This window comes from Tamandua tetradactyla, chromosome 13 (genome assembly GCF_023851605.1).
Source record: "Tamandua tetradactyla isolate mTamTet1 chromosome 13, mTamTet1.pri, whole genome shotgun sequence".
In the NCBI taxonomy this organism is placed as follows: domain Eukaryota; kingdom Metazoa; phylum Chordata; class Mammalia; order Pilosa; family Myrmecophagidae; genus Tamandua; species Tamandua tetradactyla.
Window position 1 is genome coordinate 52,328,198 of NC_135339.1, and position 13,233 is coordinate 52,341,430.

Here is a 13,233-nt window from a genome sequence, read left to right on the forward strand (position 1 = left end):
AGAATAAGAATTAAAACAATAATAGAAAGAAAAAAAAAAAAAAAAACCTATACCTCACATGCAGCTTCATTCAGTGTTTTAACATAATTGCATTACAATTGGGTAGTATTGTGCTGTCCATTTCTGAGTTTTTATATCCAGTCCCGTTGTACAGTCTGTATCCCTTCAGCTCCAATTATCCCTTCTCTTTTTTTTTTTTTTTTAATTAACGGAAAGAAAAATTAACCCAACATTTAGAGATCATACCATTCTACATATGCAATCATTAATTCTTAACATCATCACATAGATGCATGATCATCATTTCTTAGTACATATGCATTGGTTTAGAAGAACTAGCAACATAACCGAAAAAGATATAGAATGTTAATATAGAGAAAAAAATAAAAGTAATAATAGTAAAATCAAAACAAAACAAAACAAAACAAAACAAAAACCTGTAGCTCAGATGCAGCTTCATTCAGTGTTTTAACATGATTACTTTACAATTAGGTATTATTGTGCTGTCCATTTTTGAGTTTTTGTATCTAGTCCTGTTACACCGTCTGTATCCCTTCAACTCCAATTGGCCATTATCTTACCCTGTTTCTACCTCCTGCTGGACTCTGTTATCAAGGACATATTCCAAATTTATTCTAGAATGTCTGTTCACATCAGTGGGACCATACAGTATTTGTCCTTTAGTTTTTGGCTAGACTCACTTAGCATAATGTTCTCTAGGTCCATCCATGTTATTACCTTATTTCTGTTTTAAAAAGTTCTAACTAATTAAGGAGGTGGTTTTTAAAAATCTATTCTAAATTTCTAATATAACTCACCAGACTTTTTTGTTTATAAAATCATAGAGGACATGGTATCGCCATGAATATTACAATATTACTGCTATCTGAGCTTCATCTATTCTGGTCTCATCCAGAGCTCCCTGGAACATGCAATGTTTCTGCACATGTCTGGGCCATTCTACAGGCTGCTTCCTTTGGCTAGAATGTCTTCCCCAAACTAGTTTCTTAGTCTGTAGCATGGGGATAATAATAGCATCACCTACCTCATATGGTTGTTGTGAAGATTACAAGACTTTTAACCATTCATTAGGTAAAATGCTTAGCAGAGTAATTTGCACAAGTAGAGCATCAGGAAGTGTCAGCTGTTATTATTGCATATCTTTCAAGACGTCTTCAAATGGCACCTAGTTGTGTAGAGTGATTTGCTTAACTCTTTTGGAAATGCCTTTATCAAAGTTCTTATCGTTTGGTATTGTTTTTGTTATATATTTATCTGACTTGCTGGACTATGAACTACTCAAAGGCACCCAATGTGCCATACACTTAGATTCAAAGCAGTTAGCACAATGCCTGGTGCATACCGGGCATGAACTGAATGATTGCTGAATGAATAGAGGACTTAAATAGGAATGATGAAAACAATAATGACTCTCCAAAACAAATGTGAGTAGTGTTTACTACTTAATTAAACTGATATTTTTCTACTTTAACAAGAAAATGCTGGACTAATTGTTTTAACTATGATTATTATGCATTCTCTTTATAGTCACGCAAAACTGGGGTTGGTTTCTACTAGGAGATGGGCCAGAATCTTGTCTACTGTCTACTGTGTGTGTCTCTTTGAGGTTTTATTTTTCTTTTTTAGAGAAATTGTGGGTTTGCAAAATAATCATGCACAAAACACAGGATTCCCATACTACCACCCTTTTATTAACACCTTGCATTACTGCAGTACATTTGTTACAACTGATGAAAGCACGTTTTTATAATTGTACTATTAATTATAGCCCATGGTTTAACTTAAGGCTCACTGTTAGTGCAGTGCAATTCCATGGATTTTTTTAAAAATTTTATTATGTTACCATATTTTCAACCTGACATTTCCTCTTTTTTAAAATGTATTTTTTTTCATTTTTGACATTTCCTCTTTTAACCACATTCAGAGATATATTCCCACGCTATTAATTATGTTCACAATATTGTGCTACCAGCACCACCATCCATTACCAAAATACATCCATTGTTCCAAATAGGAACCCTGTGTATTTTAAGCCTTAACTTCCCATCCCTATTCCCATCCTGTCCTCTTGTAACCTGTATTCTAGATTCTGAGTCCATGAATTTGCTTATTCTAATTATTCCATCTCAGTGAGAATCATAAAACACTTGTCCCTTTGTGTGTGGCTTGTTCCACTCAACATGATGTCTTCAACTTGCATCCATGTTGTCACATGTATCAGAACCTCATTCCCTCTTACAACTGAATAATATTCCATTGTATGTATATAACACATTTTGGATATCCTTTCATCAGTTGATGGACACTTGGCTTGTTCCCATCTTTTGGCAATTGCGCGTAATGCTGCTATGAACACTGGTTTTCACCTATCTTTGTCCCTGCCTTCAGTTCTTTGGAGTATATACTTAGTGGTGGGATTGTCAAGTCATATGGGAATTCTATACTTACCTTTCTGAGGAGCTGCCAAATTGTCTTTCACAGTAGTTGCACCATTTTACATTGTCAGCAGTGATGAATGAGTGTTCCTATTTCTTTGCATCCTCTCCAACACTTGTAATTTTCTGTTTTTTTTTTGTTTTAATAGCAGCCATTCTAATGGTATATCTTTGTAGTTTTGATTTATATTTCCCTGATGTTAGCATCTTTTCATGTGCTTTCTGGCCATTTATATATCTTCTGTGGAGAATTCTCCATTCACGTATTCTGCCCATTTTTTTAATTGGTTTGCTTTTTTGTTTTTAAATTTAAGGATCTCTTTTTATATTCTGAACATTAATCCTTCATCAGAATATTAATCCTTTATCAGATATGTGGTTTCCAGATATTTTTGCCCATTGTGTAGGTTGTTTTACTTTCATGATAAAATCCTTTGGTGACAAAAGTGTTTAATTTTTTTTCCAAAAATTTTGCTTTTATTATTAAACCTCGTAGTACAAACCTGAAAAGTAAACAAAAAACTGGGAATAAACAATATGAAGCCCTCCCTCATGAGGGAGGGTGCAGAACTGTGCTAACAATTTAAATGTCCAGCTGTAAACCAGAGACAGAAGTTCACTGTCAAAGAGGGGTGAGTACACAGCAAGGCCATAAAAACCAGACAACCACATTGGAAAACATGTCACTCTGTTTGTTATTGTTAAATATTCCAAAACAGTTCAGTCTTCTGCAGCAACAACCAACCAACCGCATCATAGGACCTGCCTGACAGTCACCACTGCGAGCTCAGTGCAACAGGGGCAGCTGCGTAACTGATGACTCAGTTATGAAACAAAGGACAGTGTGTGAAAACATTTTCCCGTTTTTACTCCACACACACTGTATATACAACCAGAGAAGGGTAACAGCTACTCCATTGTTATTATTTTTAGTTGTTGTTCAGGGATGTAAGCAGCACTTATAAATGCTATTTAAAAAATCCCTGTAAGCATCCAATCCAACCGATGCAGAAACTGAAATGTAAGGCTTTTCTTCATCTTGTCTTTTCACCCCTCTTCCCACTCCCCACCAAGAAAAAGCCTCAAGTATTTAAACCAATTTTACAGGCGTATGCACAAAACGGATGGAATTTCTTTTTTTTTTCCTTTCTCGTTTTGGTTACAACTTGAAGAGAAAAAACAGAGAAGATGAGCGCAAATGTATTTTCACATTCAACAAGACCTTGCAGACCTCCTAGTGGCTCTAAGTGTGACCATAAACGAAACAATTTTTAAAAATTTATTTATTAATTAAAAAATTAAGAAACCAAATAAAACATCAACATATATAATCAGTAATTCACAATATCATCACTTAGTTGCATATTCATCATTTCTTAGAACATTTGCATTAATTCAGAAAAAGAAATAAAAGACAATAGAAAAAGAAATAAAACAAACACAGGAAAGAAAAAAAAAAAGATTATACCTACCATACCTCTCACCCCTCGCTTTCATTGATCACTAGCATTTCAAACTAAATTTATTTTAGCATTTGTTCCCCCTATTATTTATTTTTATTCCATATGTTCTACTCCTTTGTTGACAAGGTAGATAAAAGGAGCATCAGACACAAGGTTTTCATAATCACATAGTCACATTGTGAAAGCTGTATCATTATTCAATCATCCTCAAGAAACATGGCTACTGGAACACAGCTCTACATTTTCAGGCAGTTCCCTCCAGCCTCTCCATTACATCTTGAATAACAAGATGATATCTACTTGATGCATAAGAATAACCTCCACGATAACCTCTTGACTCTGTTTGGAATCTCTCAGCCATTGACACTTTGTCTCATTTCACTCTTCCCCCTTTTGGTCGAGAAGGTTTTCTCAATCCCACAATGCTAAATCTCAGCTCATTCTAGGGTTTTTCTCAATCCCTTGATGCTGAGTCTCAGCTCATTCCACGATCTCTGTTCCACGTTGCCAGGAAGAAACGAGACAATTTTAAAAGAAAGATTATGCTGACTTGTGAAGGTGTAAAACAACAGCAGTGAGATAAAGATGGAATGTTAGAGAGATTGCACATCTAGGACAAAGAAGCACTTACAGCTTCTATCGAAAAGTATTTAATTTTGATGAAGTTCCATTTATCTATTCTTTCTTTTGTTTCTTGTGCTTTGGGAGTAAAGACTTAAAAACCCCACTGACTAATACAAGGGTTCTGAATATGCTTTCCTGCATTTTTTTTTCCTAATAGTTTGATAGTTTTGTCTCTTATATTTACGTCTTTGGTCCACTTTGAGTTGAATTTTGTTTAGGGTGAGTTGAATTTTGTTTAAGGTGTAAGGTAGAGGTCCTCCTTTTTTTTTTTGCAAATGGAGATCCAGTTTTCCCAGCACTATTTGTAGAAGAGACCAATCTTTCCCAATTGAGTGGTCTTAGCCCCCTTGTCAAAAAAACAGTTGGCCATAAAGAAGAGGGTTGTTTTCAGAGCTCTCAATTTTATTCCCTTGGTCTATATGTCTGTCCTTATACTAGAACAATGCTGTTTTGATTCCTGTGGCTTTGTAATATGTTTTAACAGTGGAAAGTCTAAGTCCTCCATTTTTGTTCTTCTTTTTCAAGATGGACTTGGCTATTTGGGACCCTTACCCTCCTATTATATATTTGATTATTGGTTTTTCCATTTCTGCAAAGAAGGTTGTTGGAATTTTTTATTGAGATTGCATTGAATTTATAAATCACTTTGGGTAGGATTGACATCCAAACAACATCTAGTCTTCCAATCCATGAACAAGGAATGTCCTTCCATTTATTTAGGTCTTTTTTGTTTTTAGCAAATTCAGTTGTTATGGTAGAAACAACTTCAGCAAGAAATCACTAAAAATTTACCTCTGCAGTTTCTATTATAGTCTTCTGACTGAAAAATGTTAAGTTGCTTTCACTGGTCTTTTCCCAAGTGCAAACCGTGTACATTTGCATTCTGGCCAATATACAGTCCACAGGTTCTCAGGCCTGTTGCCATAGAGTAGATTATGGTGCTACCTAGTGGTCAACTTTTGACATGTCCTTCACTGAAACTAGCTATCATGCTCCTTCAAGTTTTTTAGATTCTTACATCGGCAATTGTAAAATGTCATTAGCAAGAATTAAAGATCTTGGTTTCTTCTTTCTAGTACTTTTAGCAGCTATTCTATGCATCATTTATCCTCCATTCTTCTAGACTAGATCTCTCCGGCAGAACAGAAAATGTAAAGACATGCTATAGGGCCTATAATCCAGCTATTCAAAGGTACCCTTTCCGCCCGCCAGAAAACCAGGTTCATTACAGCCAGAATTTAGGAACCAGCTTCTTTGGGTCATGCTGCGGGGAACAGGCTCCCAAGTGCCCCTCTGACCGCATGTGGTACATATAGGCTGCCCCGGCAAACGCACCCCTCCTTTGCACACATTCTTCTGAACAATCATTCTCTTTTCCCTCTTTTGAAACCAAACACTTTCCTCAAAAATATGTTTTCAGGCATAAAAATGTTTTGCTTTAAATACTGAAGGCATTTGTTTACATTAAGAAATAGTTTGTATTCAAAGTCCATAATTGAAAAGAAATGTGAATCATCAGTCACAAGGGGACTTTATAGATAAGAAATAAGTCGGGGCCTGAACAATTGTATTAAACATGAACAACTCTCATAGGGAACTTTCGCTGAGTCACTGTTCAGGAAATGGGCTGAACATGGAGAATTCTATGGGAGGAACAATCGACAATATTTTCATATTAATAACCTCCAGTTACTTTATTGTTCTCGAAACGTTTGTTAATGAGTATTTTCCTGTTCTGTGAAAAAAAAACATTAATAAAAAATCAAAGCCCAATCTGATTTATTTTTATGTGTTTTGGGTTCTTTTTTTCAGCTAATTATATTTAAGTAAGGAGTTAGCTCATTGTAAAATGTCCTCATTCGCTAAATATAATTATCAAGTAACATTTTGTTCTGAAAATATTATTTAACATAGGTGCGATAGCAGATATTGGATACACTGCTTTTAGAGCAATCCCAAATAATCATTTTGGATTCAAAGTCCCTTCAAGGCAATGGTTCTGCTCAGTGGTTTGTGGCCTCTTCTTCCGAACCCTCCGAGATTGCTTTGGGTTGCTGCTCAGATAAGGGGCAATCAGCTCCCGGACCAACTAGAAGACAGAGGCTCTGCACACAAGGGCCCCTCAGAAAACTCTCCAGCAGGACAGTGGAGGATAATTAGCGTCAGCATTTTCCCTGGAGACTCCCAAGTGTGCACGATTTCTGTCTCTGTCCCCAGGTGCTGAGCCTCTCTTGTAGCTTAAGAACAAGATTTGTGACAAAAGGCTGACGTCACCTGCCTAGGGGACTGGGGTTTGTAAATCATGAACTAAGATGATTGTGTGATCATGATTTCTTTTAGTATAAATAATTATCATGCGCCCCAGTTCCCCTCCACCCCAACGGACCCCAATAGCAGCAGAAGCTGTTGTGTAAAAGTTCCCAGGCCACCTGGGTTTGTGTGGCCCTGGTGAGAAAGCCTCACTTCACATGTGTTCACACAATACAGCTTCCCTCGGTACTAGGTGATGAACAAAGTACCAGGAGTACTAGATGATGAACCAGCTCTGCAGTCAGGTACCAGCTGATGGCCAAGAGTCAAAAGAGCCTTCTGTATAGGCTAGCACTTACATGCACAGACTGGAGTTGGGCTACCTCAGTTCAAATCCTCCCTCTGCTATTTATTAATTATGTGCCTTGGGCCCTTTTCTGTGCTTTAGGTTTCCTTATCCATGTAAATAGACAAGCTCCTATCTCACAGATTTGAAGGGGAGATTAAATTAGATAATACACATAAGGTCTTCAGAACAGTACCAGGCACTAAATAAGCATTAGCCAGTGTTAACCAGTGTTGTGCCGTTACCTAATAAGGAATGATACTATGTACCACTGAGGATAATTTTTAGTTTTTGCTTGTTAAATCAACTGCTTCCTATTTTGGGTCTGGTGAGTATTGCTGTTCCTCTATTTCTTTTCAAATGGACACATGGATGTTTCTCTAATGCTAAGTGAACAATAGTTTTGAAAATGTCAGTGACCCATAAAAATGTTAAGAAGACACAATGTTCATAAACTTTTTATAAAGTTATTTCCTTTGTTTTGTTTTTCGCTTTGTTATTTTCTCATTAATCTTTAAAAAAAATAAAAGCACACACACAAAAATCTACGTATTTTTTAATTTATTTTTAGCTTTTTATTAATTTTTAAATTTTTAAAAAAATATGACAACAAAGACAAACATTCTTAACATATGATCATTCTGTTCTATATATGTAATCAGTAATTCAAATACCATTACACAGTCGTATATTCATCGTCATGATCATTTCTTAGAACATTTGCATCAATTCAGAAAAAAGAAATAAAAAGAAAACAGAAAAAAATTCGTTCATACCATACCCCTTACACCTCCCTTTCATTGATCACTAGCATTTCAATCTACTAAATTCATTTGAACATTTGTTCCCCTATTATTTATTTGGTTCCGTATGTTTTACTTGTCTATCGATAAGGTAGATAAAAGGAGCATCAGACACAAGGTTTTCATAATCACACAGTCACATTGCGAAAGCCATATCTTTATACAATCATCATCAAGAAATATGGCTACTGGAACACAGCTCTACATTTTCAGGCAGTTCCCTCCAGCCTCTCCATTACATCTTGACTAACAAGGTGATATCTACTTAATGCGTAAGAATAACCTCCAGGATAACCTCTCAACTCCGTTTGGAATCTCTCAGCATTGACACTTTATTTTGTCTCATTTTGCTCTTCCCCTTTTTGGTCGAGAAGGTTTTCTCAATCCCTTGATGCTGAATCTCAGCTCATTCTAGGATTTCTGTTCCACATTGCCAGGAAGGTAAAATCTGTATATTTAAGAACCAACTATGTGTCAAGCCCTTGAGAAGCCACAAGCCAGTGGAGAAATTTCTCCCTCATTCCAACCACACTAAGAGTAGATGAGATCTGGGAGTGAGGTATGCATGCCTGGTGGGAGAATCTATCTCTGGACCTTAGAATCAGGACTTTTTTAAATGTAATTTTATTGACATATTATATATTTACATACCATATACTCATCCAAAGTGTATAATCAGTGGTTACAGTATCATATAGCTGTGCATTTATCATCAGAATTGATTTTTGGACATTTTCATTACTCAAAAAAAAAAAGAACAGCCAAAACATCCCATATCCCTTATCCACCCTATTATTTATTTATTGTCTTTACTTTCTTATTCATCTGTCCATACACTGGATAAAGAAAGAGCCAGTCACAAGGTTTTCACAATCACACAGGCACACCTTAAAAGCTGTATATATAGTTATGCAATCATCTTTAAGAATCAAAGCTTTTGGATTACCTCAGAGTCAGGATTTGAACGCAGATCTGTCTAAATCTACAGCTCATAACCACTATGCAATAATGCCTCCCTGGCTTTTTGAAACTTCACAACCTCGGACCAACCTTTTTACCTGACTCCTAGAACCTTCCAATCTATGTGCAATCCCAGGGGCGACAACTCAATTGTTCTGCCCCAGCCTCCAGGACTTTATTCTTGGGGGTGAAGAAAATAGCAACATTAAAAAAAGAGCCAAGAAAATAACAGTTTTACCTCAAAAGAGAAAGAATCTAACCAGGTTCACCTTTAGTATCTCCTGTTCTGCTTTGACATTCCCAAACAATCACCAAAGAAAGATGAAACTGTGGAGAAAGGAGAGAGTTGATGTTTTCTTGTGTTTTTTCTTCATATCTCCCTGGCTTCTCCTTCTTGGGCTCCTTCCCGAATTTCTCTCGATCAGTCTGTCCCTGAAATGTAGTTGTTTCCAAGGATTCTGTCCCGATTCTCTTTTTTCTCCATACTATACACCCCTGTAAGTTCACTTCCTACTTGTGTGTTGATGAGTCCCAAATCTGCTTCATCAACTGAACTCTCCTAAGCTCCAAACTCCATTTCTAACAACTCACATGACATCTTCACCAGGATATCCAGTCCCACTAGTACTTGACACTCAACATATTCAAAATTGAGCTCATTTGCTCTCCTGTCCCCCCATGTTAAGCCAGTCCCTATGCACCAAACATCCACTTACTAATAATGTTGATACCTCCAAAGTAGATATCCCCAACCTGCCCTTACTCTCCAAATCAGTCTCTGCCTCACTCTGATCTATTAGTGCTAAACCTGGTCACCTCTGGGCCAGACTCTGCTCTTTTTGTCTGGAAAGCCCTTCCATCTATCTGGTGAACAAATTTCTATGTATTCTTCAGGACAACACAGATAGTCTCCTCTTTCAAAGCCAAGCTAGGTCCTTGATTGTACTTCACATAAGTATACAATATGTGCTGTTTGTACTCTAGATATTTATGTTTTTATTTTACTTCCAATAACAAATTATGAATTTTTTAAAGACTATCTCTGGTCTTTTATAGTTCTCAGACCACCCAGTGCAGGACCTCATACATAGAAGTCTTTAACAAATGTTTCCTGGAATAATCAAGTAACTAAAGTAGCAAAAAGAAAATTGTGTTGTAGAATGATAAATTATTTCTTCCTGCACTCATAACTGTCTTCAAATTTCCAATTACTTACTATCACTTTTCTGGATTGGTTACTACTCAGAAACTTTTATGTAGTAAACAGTCTATCTTACAAAACATTTCGGAATAAATTTGGTTTACAAGGCCTGATACAATCTAGCCAGTTACAAGGACACCTATTGTGGAGTAAAAAACGAGCGAGTGACTAATGCAAATTCCTTCATTTCAAACACACTCTGACAAAAAGAAAAGTTTCCATTTATACCAGATTTTACAGGGTTGTGGTTCAATAGGTGATCTGTATGCTTCCTTTTTACTTCTAAACACATGTGTTCCTTTGTTTCTCAGGAAGTAATCATCATGTAGCCATGGAAATCGACGAGTGCAAAGGAAATGTTGCAGGGGAATAATAAAGCCAACTAACTTAACTCCCAAAAGTTGGTCACATCCTAAAGCAATTAAAACACAACCATCCAAAAGCGCTTAGAGGAAGTGTTGATCGGTGCTTGGTATTTGGACAATAACCTGTACAGTATGTGAAAGCACTTCAAAAATTCTAAGGCATTTATAAAATAACATTTAATCAAGGTGAATGAACAATTCCTTATCGAGGGCCTACTATGAAGTAGGCCTTTTCACATATATTTCCTTACTTTAGCATTTCAACAGCCTTATGAAATATGTATTTTAGTACTTCTACTCTACAGATAAAGTTAATTCAGACTCCAAAAGATTAAATGACTAGCCCAGCTACTACTACTAGTAGTAGTAGCAACTGATAATCTCTGAGGTGCATTTCTGAGTTGGAGGTTTAAGATATTATCTCAATAACAGGAAGGATCAAGACTATAAATCGTTTTCTCTTAAGTCATTTAAGGCATCAACATCTTCTGTCAAATTCGGATACACTGACTGTCCTGTTACTCTCTTTTTCTTGTAGCAGATTTCATAATGTTGAAATCTTTATAAAGATGCTATTTCAATGGAAGAAATGGAGAATGGTAACAGTACATTCATCATGGTTTGGAATCTTAAAGCAATGGGGCTTATCTTTAGGGAAGACTTGTGGACTCAGTCTCATTACTTCATAAACATACCTTATATTGTAATGCAAATTATAATATTAATTTAAATCCTATACTCTTTGGCATAAGTTCATGACATTACCCATTTGTTTTGACAAATCATATGAAATTCAACACCAAAGAAGTTCCCTTAGAAGTGCCAGGTATACAAACTTGATTCCAGAACTTTAGTTACTTCATTACCAATACTGGTAGGAATGAATATTTCAGACAAAACTTTGAGGAAATTTGCCTTCTCATAAATAACCAATCACTATCATTTATTGAGGGGCAATTTTGTGCTCAGTACTGTGCTAAGTGCTATAAAAAAATAAGAAAATGTGAATTCCTCCAAGGTGAACTGGTAGAAATCGTGCTAAGCTTCAAGCCACAGAAAAGAGACTACAGCAGCTTTTATTCTCTCATGTAAAAGAATCCAGACATGGGCAGCCTAGGGCTTGTGTGACAGTTCCATAAAGACACTCAAACTCTTTCTATCTTAAGCAAATGGCTTCCATCTTCAAAGTCACACCAGGCTGCAAAAATGCTCTTAGAGCTCCAGCCTCCAAATCCTCAATCCAGGCAGCAGAAAAGAAGATAGAAGAAGGACAAAGGGGATGCAGATCAGGTAGGTGCCCTCCCTTCTTTAAGCATTTTCCTGGAAGTTCCACCCAGCAACTTCTGCTTTTATCTCATTGGCCATTCACATGGACTAGGTCTCAGGACTTAGTCACATGGCCATACCTATCTGCTAATGAGGCTGGGATAGATAGTCTTTATCTGATCACATTACCACTTTGAATGTAATTAGGATTCCATTACTAAGGAAGAATGGGACAATGGATATGGAAGATGAACTACGTTATAGTAACAAAAGTCAGAGGCAGTAGAGTCCAGACAAGATCAGAAGTAGGCAAGGGGTTTGGGTGGTCTACTGCATATGTGGAGGTATCGGCCTTTGAAAATAGAGTGTGGAGAGTTCATCCAGACAAACAAGAGAGAAAGCAGAGTCTATGCTTCCTCAAATGCTGAAAAGTGGGTAGATGTGGTGGGGGAGCTTGTGGAATTTTTCTTCTGATGGCTCCCGTTTTCTCAGTAAATAGGAAGCAAAGCCATCATGCTTGAAAGGATAGGGAAAAGGTAGTTGAGGTTTTGAAAAAAGTGAATGAATGAATGGACTAGGGAAATATAGTATGATTGTTGGGCAGCCCTAAAGGTCCATTAGAGATGAGTGATCAGGAATTTAAAATGAGATCAATCAGTTGTGTGCTTTTCTCCAGTTATGTTCAACTATGCAAACGGAGTTGGGAAAAAGTTGTATTTAATAAAAGTTGTACTTAACCTGTTAATTCAACAAAGTGAGAGAAGGACAAAGGACAGTGGAGTCAAGGATATATTCAAGGGTGTGATGAAAACATTTGGCCATTGATTTAAACAGGTAATGAGGGAAAGGAGGACATGAAAGGAATGACAGACAATGAAAAATGGTAAGATCAATGAATTTTAGGTCCTGACGGGATGAAGGATTGTTGGAGTTCACAGAGTGTTTGCTTGCTTGCTAATTAAAAAAAAATAGTCTGAAATTCTCAAATCTTAGACTTAATGATGTCCAAAGATGCCTATAGCTTAGGGGGTTGCCAGTGTGAGCTCCTCCCCACCCACTCATCTAAACATAAATAAATCAGACTTTTTCCAGGCCCTCTCAAACCACTGACTTGATTTAGAGAGAGCTACCTTATCATGTGCCATGATTAAATTCTGTTCCTGGACCCTGGATTTTCATATACTTCTTGCCATTTCCTGCAGATGGCAAAGGAAAGATTCCAATGGGCTCTCTGACATGGCAGAACGCCAAGCCAACCAAAGAACTGTTCCTTTCTATAGCCTGAAGAGAACTGAGCATCATACCTCAGGCAGTCTACTGTGTTAATCAGTTTTCAAGGCAAGGCCACATTTGTTTCTACGGAGGCTCATTAAAGCTGCTCCACAAGCAGTTAGGCTACTCTTTCCTGATACCCACTCTTGCCTTGAGTGTGTAAAGGAGCAATAAATCAGAACCTCCCTGGTCATGCTCTTCAAAGAAGAACAATGAGGGCGGGCCGC